Here is an 11,650-nt window from a genome sequence, read left to right on the forward strand (position 1 = left end):
CGTAGTAGTTCCTAGCTCCAACCATTCAGTCTCTACAGATATTTATGTTAGAAGTGTTTAAGCCCAACACGCCAAACTTAGGGTTAGTACCAATGCTCCACGTTTTTTCAAAGGTATGACCCACCTGCTCCTCGTTAGTATAGTGGTGAGTATCCCCGCCTGTCACGCGGGAGACCGGGGTTCAATTCCCCGACGGGGAGAAAGGACTGCTTTTTTTTTAGGGTGAACAATGTAGCTGAGCCCACAAGTGGAAAATATTCTTGGAAAAAAAGCTTTATGATACGATTTCCAGCCTTTGGGGTTAACTCACCCTTCCAAGGCATTGGTTGTTCAGTGGTAGAATTCTCGCCTGCCACGCGGGAGGCCCGGGTTCGATTCCCGGCCAATGCAAGAAGTTTTGAACATGTAATTTTGACAAGTATGCAAACCCCTGAGGAGGAAATCTGTGTTAGATTGCCAGGCCAACAGAAATCTCTGGTCTTGGGCGAATTCTCAACTGACTCTTGAAAAATACGACTTTGCTTTCATTTACAGTTTGGACATTTACTCATTCTCAGTAGACTTTGGTGAATCCATTGCAGATTTCCAGTGTGTGAGGTGGAAAAGAGTAACCAACTTGTCATTGACAACAGTCTTGAGGTTGGGATTTGTGACAATGTCCTGGGATTTCCCACAAACGCCTCACCTTCTAACTAGTATTGTGTGGCCTGTGAGCGGTATAGAGCAAAATCGATTACATGTACGTGTCTGTGAGAGTCTCAGCTTTCCATAGAGGGGTCGTAGTAGTTCCTAGCTCCAACCATTCAGTCTCTACAGATATTTATGTTAGAAGTGTTTAAGCCCAACACGCCAAACTTAGGGTTAGTACCAATGCTCCACGTTTTTTCAAAGGTATGACCCACCTGCTCCTCGTTAGTATAGTGGTGAGTATCCCCGCCTGTCACGCGGGAGACCGGGGTTCAATTCCCCGACGGGGAGAAAGGACTGCTTTTTTTTTTAGGGTGAACAATGTAGCTGAGCCCACAAGTGGAAAATATTCTTGGAAAAAAAGCTTTATGATACGATTTCCAGCCTTTGGGGTTAACTCACCCTTCCAAGGCATTGGTTGTTCAGTGGTAGAATTCTCGCCTGCCACGCGGGAGGCCCGGGTTCGATTCCCGGCCAATGCAAGAAGTTTTGAACATGTAATTTTGACAAGTATGCAAACCCCTGAGGAGGAAATCTGTGTTAGATTGCCAGGCCAACAGAAATCTCTGGTCTTGGGCGAATTCTCAACTGACTCTTGAAAAATACGACTTTGCTTTCATTTACAGTTTGGACATTTACTCATTCTCAGTAGACTTTGGTGAATCCATTGCAGATTTCCAGTGTGTGAGGTGGAAAAGAGTAACCAACTTGTCATTGACAACAGTCTTGAGGTTGGGATTTGTGACAATGTCCTGGGATTTCCCACAAACGCCTCACCTTCTAACTAGTATTGTGTGGCCTGTGAGCGGTATAGAGCAAAATCGATTACATGTACGTGTCTGTGAGAGTCTCAGCTTTCCATAGAGGGGTCGTAGTAGTTCCTAGCTCCAACCATTCAGTCTCTACAGATATTTATGTTAGAAGTGTTTAAGCCCAACACGCCAAACTTAGGGTTAGTACCAATGCTCCACGTTTTTTCAAAGGTATGACCCACCTGCTCCTCGTTAGTATAGTGGTGAGTATCCCCGCCTGTCACGCGGGAGACCGGGGTTCAATTCCCCGACGGGGAGAAAGGACTGCTTTTTTTTTTAGGGTGAACAATGTAGCTGAGCCCACAAGTGGAAAATATTCTTGGAAAAAAAGCTTTATGATACGATTTCCAGCCTTTGGGGTTAACTCACCCTTCCAAGGCATTGGTTGTTCAGTGGTAGAATTCTCGCCTGCCACGCGGGAGGCCCGGGTTCGATTCCCGGCCAATGCAAGAAGTTTTGAACATGTAATTTTGACAAGTATGCAAACCCCTGAGGAGGAAATCTGTGTTAGATTGCCAGGCCAACAGAAATCTCTGGTCTTGGGCGAATTCTCAACTGACTCTTGAAAAATACGACTTTGCTTTCATTTACAGTTTGGACATTTACTCATTCTCAGTAGACTTTGGTGAATCCATTGCAGATTTCCAGTGTGTGAGGTGGAAAAGAGTAACCAACTTGTCATTGACAACAGTCTTGAGGTTGGGATTTGTGACAATGTCCTGGGATTTCCCACAAACGCCTCACCTTCTAACTAGTATTGTGTGGCCTGTGAGCGGTATAGAGCAAAATCGATTACATGTACGTGTCTGTGAGAGTCTCAGCTTTCCATAGAGGGGTCGTAGTAGTTCCTAGCTCCAACCATTCAGTCTCTACAGATATTTATGTTAGAAGTGTTTAAGCCCAACACGCCAAACTTAGGGTTAGTACCAATGCTCCACGTTTTTTCAAAGGTATGACCCACCTGCTCCTCGTTAGTATAGTGGTGAGTATCCCCGCCTGTCACGCGGGAGACCGGGGTTCAATTCCCCGACGGGGAGAAAGGACTGCTTTTTTTTTTAGGGTGAACAATGTAGCTGAGCCCACAAGTGGAAAATATTCTTGGAAAAAAAGCTTTATGATACGATTTCCAGCCTTTGGGGTTAACTCACCCTTCCAAGGCATTGGTTGTTCAGTGGTAGAATTCTCGCCTGCCACGCGGGAGGCCCGGGTTCGATTCCCGGCCAATGCAAGAAGTTTTGAACATGTAATTTTGACAAGTATGCAAACCCCTGAGGAGGAAATCTGTGTTAGATTGCCAGGCCAACAGAAATCTCTGGTCTTGGGCGAATTCTCAACTGACTCTTGAAAAATACGACTTTGCTTTCATTTACAGTTTGGACATTTACTCATTCTCAGTAGACTTTGGTGAATCCATTGCAGATTTCCAGTGTGTGAGGTGGAAAAGAGTAACCAACTTGTCATTGACAACAGTCTTGAGGTTGGGATTTGTGACAATGTCCTGGGATTTCCCACAAACGCCTCACCTTCTAACTAGTATTGTGTGGCCTGTGAGCGGTATAGAGCAAAATCGATTACATGTACGTGTCTGTGAGAGTCTCAGCTTTCCATAGAGGGGTCGTAGTAGTTCCTAGCTCCAACCATTCAGTCTCTACAGATATTTATGTTAGAAGTGTTTAAGCCCAACACGCCAAACTTAGGGTTAGTACCAATGCTCCACGTTTTTTCAAAGGTATGACCCACCTGCTCCTCGTTAGTATAGTGGTGAGTATCCCCGCCTGTCACGCGGGAGACCGGGGTTCAATTCCCCGACGGGGAGAAAGGACTGCTTTTTTTTTTAGGGTGAACAATGTAGCTGAGCCCACAAGTGGAAAATATTCTTGGAAAAAAAGCTTTATGATACGATTTCCAGCCTTTGGGGTTAACTCACCCTTCCAAGGCATTGGTTGTTCAGTGGTAGAATTCTCGCCTGCCACGCGGGAGGCCCGGGTTCGATTCCCGGCCAATGCAAGAAGTTTTGAACATGTAATTTTGACAAGTATGCAAACCCCTGAGGAGGAAATCTGTGTTAGATTGCCAGGCCAACAGAAATCTCTGGTCTTGGGCGAATTCTCAACTGACTCTTGAAAAATACGACTTTGCTTTCATTTACAGTTTGGACATTTACTCATTCTCAGTAGACTTTGGTGAATCCATTGCAGATTTCCAGTGTGTGAGGTGGAAAAGAGTAACCAACTTGTCATTGACAACAGTCTTGAGGTTGGGATTTGTGACAATGTCCTGGGATTTCCCACAAACGCCTCACCTTCTAACTAGTATTGTGTGGCCTGTGAGCGGTATAGAGCAAAATCGATTACATGTACGTGTCTGTGAGAGTCTCAGCTTTCCATAGAGGGGTCGTAGTAGTTCCTAGCTCCAACCATTCAGTCTCTACAGATATTTATGTTAGAAGTGTTTAAGCCCAACACGCCAAACTTAGGGTTAGTACCAATGCTCCACGTTTTTTCAAAGGTATGACCCACCTGCTCCTCGTTAGTATAGTGGTGAGTATCCCCGCCTGTCACGCGGGAGACCGGGGTTCAATTCCCCGACGGGGAGAAAGGACTGCTTTTTTTTTTAGGGTGAACAATGTAGCTGAGCCCACAAGTGGAAAATATTCTTGGAAAAAAAGCTTTATGATACGATTTCCAGCCTTTGGGGTTAACTCACCCTTCCAAGGCATTGGTTGTTCAGTGGTAGAATTCTCGCCTGCCACGCGGGAGGCCCGGGTTCGATTCCCGGCCAATGCAAGAAGTTTTGAACATGTAATTTTGACAAGTATGCAAACCCCTGAGGAGGAAATCTGTGTTAGATTGCCAGGCCAACAGAAATCTCTGGTCTTGGGCGAATTCTCAACTGACTCTTGAAAAATACGACTTTGCTTTCATTTACAGTTTGGACATTTACTCATTCTCAGTAGACTTTGGTGAATCCATTGCAGATTTCCAGTGTGTGAGGTGGAAAAGAGTAACCAACTTGTCATTGACAACAGTCTTGAGGTTGGGATTTGTGACAATGTCCTGGGATTTCCCACAAACGCCTCACCTTCTAACTAGTATTGTGTGGCCTGTGAGCGGTATAGAGCAAAATCGATTACATGTACGTGTCTGTGAGAGTCTCAGCTTTCCATAGAGGGGTCGTAGTAGTTCCTAGCTCCAACCATTCAGTCTCTACAGATATTTATGTTAGAAGTGTTTAAGCCCAACACGCCAAACTTAGGGTTAGTACCAATGCTCCACGTTTTTTCAAAGGTATGACCCACCTGCTCCTCGTTAGTATAGTGGTGAGTATCCCCGCCTGTCACGCGGGAGACCGGGGTTCAATTCCCCGACGGGGAGAAAGGACTGCTTTTTTTTTTAGGGTGAACAATGTAGCTGAGCCCACAAGTGGAAAATATTCTTGGAAAAAAAGCTTTATGATACGATTTCCAGCCTTTGGGGTTAACTCACCCTTCCAAGGCATTGGTTGTTCAGTGGTAGAATTCTCGCCTGCCACGCGGGAGGCCCGGGTTCGATTCCCGGCCAATGCAAGAAGTTTTGAACATGTAATTTTGACAAGTATGCAAACCCCTGAGGAGGAAATCTGTGTTAGATTGCCAGGCCAACAGAAATCTCTGGTCTTGGGCGAATTCTCAACTGACTCTTGAAAAATACGACTTTGCTTTCATTTACAGTTTGGACATTTACTCATTCTCAGTAGACTTTGGTGAATCCATTGCAGATTTCCAGTGTGTGAGGTGGAAAAGAGTAACCAACTTGTCATTGACAACAGTCTTGAGGTTGGGATTTGTGACAATGTCCTGGGATTTCCCACAAACGCCTCACCTTCTAACTAGTATTGTGTGGCCTGTGAGCGGTATAGAGCAAAATCGATTACATGTACGTGTCTGTGAGAGTCTCAGCTTTCCATAGAGGGGTCGTAGTAGTTCCTAGCTCCAACCATTCAGTCTCTACAGATATTTATGTTAGAAGTGTTTAAGCCCAACACGCCAAACTTAGGGTTAGTACCAATGCTCCACGTTTTTTCAAAGGTATGACCCACCTGCTCCTCGTTAGTATAGTGGTGAGTATCCCCGCCTGTCACGCGGGAGACCGGGGTTCAATTCCCCGACGGGGAGAAAGGACTGCTTTTTTTTTAGGGTGAACAATGTAGCTGAGCCCACAAGTGGAAAATATTCTTGGAAAAAAAGCTTTATGATACGATTTCCAGCCTTTGGGGTTAACTCACCCTTCCAAGGCATTGGTTGTTCAGTGGTAGAATTCTCGCCTGCCACGCGGGAGGCCCGGGTTCGATTCCCGGCCAATGCAAGAAGTTTTGAACATGTAATTTTGACAAGTATGCAAACCCCTGAGGAGGAAATCTGTGTTAGATTGCCAGGCCAACAGAAATCTCTGGTCTTGGGCGAATTCTCAACTGACTCTTGAAAAATACGACTTTGCTTTCATTTACAGTTTGGACATTTACTCATTCTCAGTAGACTTTGGTGAATCCATTGCAGATTTCCAGTGTGTGAGGTGGAAAAGAGTAACCAACTTGTCATTGACAACAGTCTTGAGGTTGGGATTTGTGACAATGTCCTGGGATTTCCCACAAACGCCTCACCTTCTAACTAGTATTGTGTGGCCTGTGAGCGGTATAGAGCAAAATCGATTACATGTACGTGTCTGTGAGAGTCTCAGCTTTCCATAGAGGGGTCGTAGTAGTTCCTAGCTCCAACCATTCAGTCTCTACAGATATTTATGTTAGAAGTGTTTAAGCCCAACACGCCAAACTTAGGGTTAGTACCAATGCTCCACGTTTTTTCAAAGGTATGACCCACCTGCTCCTCGTTAGTATAGTGGTGAGTATCCCCGCCTGTCACGCGGGAGACCGGGGTTCAATTCCCCGACGGGGAGAAAGGACTGCTTTTTTTTTTAGGGTGAACAATGTAGCTGAGCCCACAAGTGGAAAATATTCTTGGAAAAAAAGCTTTATGATACGATTTCCAGCCTTTGGGGTTAACTCACCCTTCCAAGGCATTGGTTGTTCAGTGGTAGAATTCTCGCCTGCCACGCGGGAGGCCCGGGTTCGATTCCCGGCCAATGCAAGAAGTTTTGAACATGTAATTTTGACAAGTATGCAAACCCCTGAGGAGGAAATCTGTGTTAGATTGCCAGGCCAACAGAAATCTCTGGTCTTGGGCGAATTCTCAACTGACTCTTGAAAAATACGACTTTGCTTTCATTTACAGTTTGGACATTTACTCATTCTCAGTAGACTTTGGTGAATCCATTGCAGATTTCCAGTGTGTGAGGTGGAAAAGAGTAACCAACTTGTCATTGACAACAGTCTTGAGGTTGGGATTTGTGACAATGTCCTGGGATTTCCCACAAACGCCTCACCTTCTAACTAGTATTGTGTGGCCTGTGAGCGGTATAGAGCAAAATCGATTACATGTACGTGTCTGTGAGAGTCTCAGCTTTCCATAGAGGGGTCGTAGTAGTTCCTAGCTCCAACCATTCAGTCTCTACAGATATTTATGTTAGAAGTGTTTAAGCCCAACACGCCAAACTTAGGGTTAGTACCAATGCTCCACGTTTTTTCAAAGGTATGACCCACCTGCTCCTCGTTAGTATAGTGGTGAGTATCCCCGCCTGTCACGCGGGAGACCGGGGTTCAATTCCCCGACGGGGAGAAAGGACTGCTTTTTTTTTTAGGGTGAACAATGTAGCTGAGCCCACAAGTGGAAAATATTCTTGGAAAAAAAGCTTTATGATACGATTTCCAGCCTTTGGGGTTAACTCACCCTTCCAAGGCATTGGTTGTTCAGTGGTAGAATTCTCGCCTGCCACGCGGGAGGCCCGGGTTCGATTCCCGGCCAATGCAAGAAGTTTTGAACATGTAATTTTGACAAGTATGCAAACCCCTGAGGAGGAAATCTGTGTTAGATTGCCAGGCCAACAGAAATCTCTGGTCTTGGGCGAATTCTCAACTGACTCTTGAAAAATACGACTTTGCTTTCATTTACAGTTTGGACATTTACTCATTCTCAGTAGACTTTGGTGAATCCATTGCAGATTTCCAGTGTGTGAGGTGGAAAAGAGTAACCAACTTGTCATTGACAACAGTCTTGAGGTTGGGATTTGTGACAATGTCCTGGGATTTCCCACAAACGCCTCACCTTCTAACTAGTATTGTGTGGCCTGTGAGCGGTATAGAGCAAAATCGATTACATGTACGTGTCTGTGAGAGTCTCAGCTTTCCATAGAGGGGTCGTAGTAGTTCCTAGCTCCAACCATTCAGTCTCTACAGATATTTATGTTAGAAGTGTTTAAGCCCAACACGCCAAACTTAGGGTTAGTACCAATGCTCCACGTTTTTTCAAAGGTATGACCCACCTGCTCCTCGTTAGTATAGTGGTGAGTATCCCCGCCTGTCACGCGGGAGACCGGGGTTCAATTCCCCGACGGGGAGAAAGGACTGCTTTTTTTTTAGGGTGAACAATGTAGCTGAGCCCACAAGTGGAAAATATTCTTGGAAAAAAAGCTTTATGATACGATTTCCAGCCTTTGGGGTTAACTCACCCTTCCAAGGCATTGGTTGTTCAGTGGTAGAATTCTCGCCTGCCACGCGGGAGGCCCGGGTTCGATTCCCGGCCAATGCAAGAAGTTTTGAACATGTAATTTTGACAAGTATGCAAACCCCTGAGGAGGAAATCTGTGTTAGATTGCCAGGCCAACAGAAATCTCTGGTCTTGGGCGAATTCTCAACTGACTCTTGAAAAATACGACTTTGCTTTCATTTACAGTTTGGACATTTACTCATTCTCAGTAGACTTTGGTGAATCCATTGCAGATTTCCAGTGTGTGAGGTGGAAAAGAGTAACCAACTTGTCATTGACAACAGTCTTGAGGTTGGGATTTGTGACAATGTCCTGGGATTTCCCACAAACGCCTCACCTTCTAACTAGTATTGTGTGGCCTGTGAGCGGTATAGAGCAAAATCGATTACATGTACGTGTCTGTGAGAGTCTCAGCTTTCCATAGAGGGGTCGTAGTAGTTCCTAGCTCCAACCATTCAGTCTCTACAGATATTTATGTTAGAAGTGTTTAAGCCCAACACGCCAAACTTAGGGTTAGTACCAATGCTCCACGTTTTTTCAAAGGTATGACCCACCTGCTCCTCGTTAGTATAGTGGTGAGTATCCCCGCCTGTCACGCGGGAGACCGGGGTTCAATTCCCCGACGGGGAGAAAGGACTGCTTTTTTTTTTAGGGTGAACAATGTAGCTGAGCCCACAAGTGGAAAATATTCTTGGAAAAAAAGCTTTATGATACGATTTCCAGCCTTTGGGGTTAACTCACCCTTCCAAGGCATTGGTTGTTCAGTGGTAGAATTCTCGCCTGCCACGCGGGAGGCCCGGGTTCGATTCCCGGCCAATGCAAGAAGTTTTGAACATGTAATTTTGACAAGTATGCAAACCCCTGAGGAGGAAATCTGTGTTAGATTGCCAGGCCAACAGAAATCTCTGGTCTTGGGCGAATTCTCAACTGACTCTTGAAAAATACGACTTTGCTTTCATTTACAGTTTGGACATTTACTCATTCTCAGTAGACTTTGGTGAATCCATTGCAGATTTCCAGTGTGTGAGGTGGAAAAGAGTAACCAACTTGTCATTGACAACAGTCTTGAGGTTGGGATTTGTGACAATGTCCTGGGATTTCCCACAAACGCCTCACCTTCTAACTAGTATTGTGTGGCCTGTGAGCGGTATAGAGCAAAATCGATTACATGTACGTGTCTGTGAGAGTCTCAGCTTTCCATAGAGGGGTCGTAGTAGTTCCTAGCTCCAACCATTCAGTCTCTACAGATATTTATGTTAGAAGTGTTTAAGCCCAACACGCCAAACTTAGGGTTAGTACCAATGCTCCACGTTTTTTCAAAGGTATGACCCACCTGCTCCTCGTTAGTATAGTGGTGAGTATCCCCGCCTGTCACGCGGGAGACCGGGGTTCAATTCCCCGACGGGGAGAAAGGACTGCTTTTTTTTTAGGGTGAACAATGTAGCTGAGCCCACAAGTGGAAAATATTCTTGGAAAAAAGCTTTATGATACGATTTCCAGCCTTTGGGGTTAACTCACCCTTCCAAGGCATTGGTTGTTCAGTGGTAGAATTCTCGCCTGCCACGCGGGAGGCCCGGGTTCGATTCCCGGCCAATGCAAGAAGTTTTGAACATGTAATTTTGACAAGTATGCAAACCCCTGAGGAGGAAATCTGTGTTAGATTGCCAGGCCAACAGAAATCTCTGGTCTTGGGCGAATTCTCAACTGACTCTTGAAAAATACGACTTTGCTTTCATTTACAGTTTGGACATTTACTCATTCTCAGTAGACTTGGTGAATCCATTGCAGATTTCCAGTGTGTGAGGTGGAAAAGAGTAACCAACTTGTCATTGACAACAGTCTTGAGGTTGGGATTTGTGACAATGTCCTGGGATTTCCCACAAACGCCTCACCTTCTAACTAGTATGTGTGGCCTGTGAGCGGTATAGAGCAAAATCGATTACATGTACGTGTCTGTGAGAGTCTCAGCTTTCCATAGAGGGGTCGTAGTAGTTCCTAGCTCCAACCATTCAGTCTCTACAGATATTTATGTTAGAAGTGTTTAAGCCCAACACGCCAAACTTAGGGTTAGTACCAATGCTCCACGTTTTTTCAAAGTATGACCCACCTGCTCCTCGTTAGTATAGTGGTGAGTATCCCCGCCTGTCACGCGGGGACCGGGGTTCAATTCCCCGACGGGGGAGAAAGGACTGCTTTTTTTTTTAGGGTGAACAATGTAGCTGAGCCACAAGTGGAAAATTTCTTGGAAAAAAGCTTTATGATACGATTTCCAGCCTTTGGGGTTAACTCACCCTTCCAGGCATTGGTTGTTCAGTGGTAGAATTCTCGCCTGCCACGCGGGAGGCCCGGGTTCGATTCCGGCCAATGCAAGAAGTTTTGAACATGTAATTTTGACAAGTATGCAAACCCCTGAGGAGGAAATCTGTGTTAGATTGCCAGGGCCAACAAGAAATCTTGGTCTTGGGCGAATTCTCAACTGACTCTTGAAAAATACGACTTGCTTTCATTTACCAGTTTGGACATTTACTCATTCTTCAGTAGACTTTGGTGAATCCATTGCAGATTTCCAGTGGTGGAGGTGGAAAAGAGTAACCAACTTGTCATTGACAACAGTCTTGAGGTGGAATTTGTGACAATGTCCTGGGATTTCCCACAAAGCCTCACCTTTCTAACTAGTATTGTGTGGCCTGTGAGCGGTTATAGAGCAAAATCGATTACATGTACGTGTCTGTGAGAGTCTCAGCTTTCCATAGAGGGGTCGTAGTAGTTCTAGCTCCAACCATTCAGTCTCTACAGATATGTTTATGTTAGAAGTGTTTAAGCCCAACATCCGCCCAAATCATTCAGCGGTTAGTACCAAATGCTCCACGTTTTTCAAAGGCCTATGACCCACCTGCTCCTCTGTTAGTATAGTGGTGTGAGTTATCCCCGCCTCCTGTCACGCAGGGAGACAGGGGTTCAAGTCAACGACGGGGAGAAAGGACTGCTTTTTTTTTTAGGGTGTGAACAATGTAGCTGAGCCCACAAGTGGAAATATTCTTGGAAAAAAAGATTTATGATACGATTTCCAGCCTTTGGGGTTAACTCACCCTTCCAAGCATTGGTTGTTCAGTGGGTAGAAATTCTCGCCTGCCACGCGGGAGGCCCGGGTCGATTCCCGGCCAATGCAAGAAGTTTTGAACAGTAATTTTGAAAGTATGCAAACCCCTGAGGAGGAAATCTGTGTTAGATTGCCAGGCCAACAGAAATCTCTGGTCTTGGGCGACATTCTCAACTGACTCTTGAAAAATACGACTTTGCTTTCATTTACAGTTTGGAACCATTTACTCATTCTCAGTAGACTTTTGGTGAATCCATTGCAGATTTCCAGTGTGTGAGGTGGAAAAGAGTAACCCAACTTGTCATTTGACAACAGTCTTGAGGTTGGGATTTGTGACAATGTCCTGGGATTTCCACAAACGCCTCACTTCTAACTAGTATTGTGTGGCCTGTGAGCGGTTATAGAGCAAAATCG

At 45.3% G+C, this 11,650-nt stretch overlaps 28 non-coding genes across 28 annotated transcripts; all 28 read left to right on the forward strand.

The window, feature by feature from the left end:
• The first annotated feature begins 128 nt into the window (after positions 1-128).
• Positions 129-200, forward strand: trnad-guc (transfer RNA aspartic acid (anticodon GUC)). The gene has a single exon. It is a non-coding gene; the product is annotated as a tRNA-Asp (tRNA).
• A 119-nt stretch (positions 201-319) lies between these two features.
• On the forward strand, positions 320-390 carry trnag-gcc (transfer RNA glycine (anticodon GCC)). Its single transcript has one exon. It is a non-coding gene; the product is annotated as a tRNA-Gly (tRNA).
• Positions 391-906: 516 nt separating this feature from the next.
• Positions 907-978, forward strand: trnad-guc (transfer RNA aspartic acid (anticodon GUC)). Its single transcript has one exon. It is a non-coding gene; the product is annotated as a tRNA-Asp (tRNA).
• Positions 979-1,098: 120 nt separating this feature from the next.
• On the forward strand, positions 1,099-1,169 carry trnag-gcc (transfer RNA glycine (anticodon GCC)). The gene has a single exon. It is a non-coding gene; the product is annotated as a tRNA-Gly (tRNA).
• Positions 1,170-1,685: 516 nt separating this feature from the next.
• trnad-guc (transfer RNA aspartic acid (anticodon GUC)) lies at positions 1,686-1,757 on the forward strand. The gene has a single exon. It is a non-coding gene; the product is annotated as a tRNA-Asp (tRNA).
• A 120-nt stretch (positions 1,758-1,877) lies between these two features.
• Positions 1,878-1,948, forward strand: trnag-gcc (transfer RNA glycine (anticodon GCC)). The gene has a single exon. It is a non-coding gene; the product is annotated as a tRNA-Gly (tRNA).
• Positions 1,949-2,464: 516 nt separating this feature from the next.
• On the forward strand, positions 2,465-2,536 carry trnad-guc (transfer RNA aspartic acid (anticodon GUC)). The gene has a single exon. It is a non-coding gene; the product is annotated as a tRNA-Asp (tRNA).
• Positions 2,537-2,656: 120 nt separating this feature from the next.
• Positions 2,657-2,727, forward strand: trnag-gcc (transfer RNA glycine (anticodon GCC)). The gene has a single exon. It is a non-coding gene; the product is annotated as a tRNA-Gly (tRNA).
• A 516-nt stretch (positions 2,728-3,243) lies between these two features.
• trnad-guc (transfer RNA aspartic acid (anticodon GUC)) lies at positions 3,244-3,315 on the forward strand. Its single transcript has one exon. It is a non-coding gene; the product is annotated as a tRNA-Asp (tRNA).
• A 120-nt stretch (positions 3,316-3,435) lies between these two features.
• trnag-gcc (transfer RNA glycine (anticodon GCC)) lies at positions 3,436-3,506 on the forward strand. The gene has a single exon. It is a non-coding gene; the product is annotated as a tRNA-Gly (tRNA).
• Positions 3,507-4,022: 516 nt separating this feature from the next.
• On the forward strand, positions 4,023-4,094 carry trnad-guc (transfer RNA aspartic acid (anticodon GUC)). The gene has a single exon. It is a non-coding gene; the product is annotated as a tRNA-Asp (tRNA).
• A 120-nt stretch (positions 4,095-4,214) lies between these two features.
• trnag-gcc (transfer RNA glycine (anticodon GCC)) lies at positions 4,215-4,285 on the forward strand. The gene has a single exon. It is a non-coding gene; the product is annotated as a tRNA-Gly (tRNA).
• Positions 4,286-4,801: 516 nt separating this feature from the next.
• trnad-guc (transfer RNA aspartic acid (anticodon GUC)) lies at positions 4,802-4,873 on the forward strand. Its single transcript has one exon. It is a non-coding gene; the product is annotated as a tRNA-Asp (tRNA).
• Positions 4,874-4,993: 120 nt separating this feature from the next.
• Positions 4,994-5,064, forward strand: trnag-gcc (transfer RNA glycine (anticodon GCC)). The gene has a single exon. It is a non-coding gene; the product is annotated as a tRNA-Gly (tRNA).
• Positions 5,065-5,580: 516 nt separating this feature from the next.
• Positions 5,581-5,652, forward strand: trnad-guc (transfer RNA aspartic acid (anticodon GUC)). The gene has a single exon. It is a non-coding gene; the product is annotated as a tRNA-Asp (tRNA).
• Positions 5,653-5,771: 119 nt separating this feature from the next.
• Positions 5,772-5,842, forward strand: trnag-gcc (transfer RNA glycine (anticodon GCC)). Its single transcript has one exon. It is a non-coding gene; the product is annotated as a tRNA-Gly (tRNA).
• A 516-nt stretch (positions 5,843-6,358) lies between these two features.
• trnad-guc (transfer RNA aspartic acid (anticodon GUC)) lies at positions 6,359-6,430 on the forward strand. Its single transcript has one exon. It is a non-coding gene; the product is annotated as a tRNA-Asp (tRNA).
• A 120-nt stretch (positions 6,431-6,550) lies between these two features.
• On the forward strand, positions 6,551-6,621 carry trnag-gcc (transfer RNA glycine (anticodon GCC)). The gene has a single exon. It is a non-coding gene; the product is annotated as a tRNA-Gly (tRNA).
• Positions 6,622-7,137: 516 nt separating this feature from the next.
• Positions 7,138-7,209, forward strand: trnad-guc (transfer RNA aspartic acid (anticodon GUC)). The gene has a single exon. It is a non-coding gene; the product is annotated as a tRNA-Asp (tRNA).
• Positions 7,210-7,329: 120 nt separating this feature from the next.
• On the forward strand, positions 7,330-7,400 carry trnag-gcc (transfer RNA glycine (anticodon GCC)). The gene has a single exon. It is a non-coding gene; the product is annotated as a tRNA-Gly (tRNA).
• A 516-nt stretch (positions 7,401-7,916) lies between these two features.
• Positions 7,917-7,988, forward strand: trnad-guc (transfer RNA aspartic acid (anticodon GUC)). The gene has a single exon. It is a non-coding gene; the product is annotated as a tRNA-Asp (tRNA).
• Positions 7,989-8,107: 119 nt separating this feature from the next.
• On the forward strand, positions 8,108-8,178 carry trnag-gcc (transfer RNA glycine (anticodon GCC)). Its single transcript has one exon. It is a non-coding gene; the product is annotated as a tRNA-Gly (tRNA).
• A 516-nt stretch (positions 8,179-8,694) lies between these two features.
• trnad-guc (transfer RNA aspartic acid (anticodon GUC)) lies at positions 8,695-8,766 on the forward strand. Its single transcript has one exon. It is a non-coding gene; the product is annotated as a tRNA-Asp (tRNA).
• Positions 8,767-8,886: 120 nt separating this feature from the next.
• Positions 8,887-8,957, forward strand: trnag-gcc (transfer RNA glycine (anticodon GCC)). Its single transcript has one exon. It is a non-coding gene; the product is annotated as a tRNA-Gly (tRNA).
• A 516-nt stretch (positions 8,958-9,473) lies between these two features.
• On the forward strand, positions 9,474-9,545 carry trnad-guc (transfer RNA aspartic acid (anticodon GUC)). The gene has a single exon. It is a non-coding gene; the product is annotated as a tRNA-Asp (tRNA).
• A 118-nt stretch (positions 9,546-9,663) lies between these two features.
• Positions 9,664-9,734, forward strand: trnag-gcc (transfer RNA glycine (anticodon GCC)). Its single transcript has one exon. It is a non-coding gene; the product is annotated as a tRNA-Gly (tRNA).
• Positions 9,735-10,247: 513 nt separating this feature from the next.
• Positions 10,248-10,318, forward strand: trnad-guc (transfer RNA aspartic acid (anticodon GUC)). The gene has a single exon. It is a non-coding gene; the product is annotated as a tRNA-Asp (tRNA).
• Positions 10,319-10,435: 117 nt separating this feature from the next.
• Positions 10,436-10,505, forward strand: trnag-gcc (transfer RNA glycine (anticodon GCC)). The gene has a single exon. It is a non-coding gene; the product is annotated as a tRNA-Gly (tRNA).
• The last annotated feature ends 1,145 nt before the right edge of the window (positions 10,506-11,650 follow it).

The sequence above is a fragment of the Oncorhynchus kisutch genome, unplaced genomic scaffold, assembly GCF_002021735.2.
Source record: "Oncorhynchus kisutch isolate 150728-3 unplaced genomic scaffold, Okis_V2 scaffold2514, whole genome shotgun sequence".
Lineage (NCBI taxonomy): Eukaryota > Metazoa > Chordata > Actinopteri > Salmoniformes > Salmonidae > Oncorhynchus > Oncorhynchus kisutch.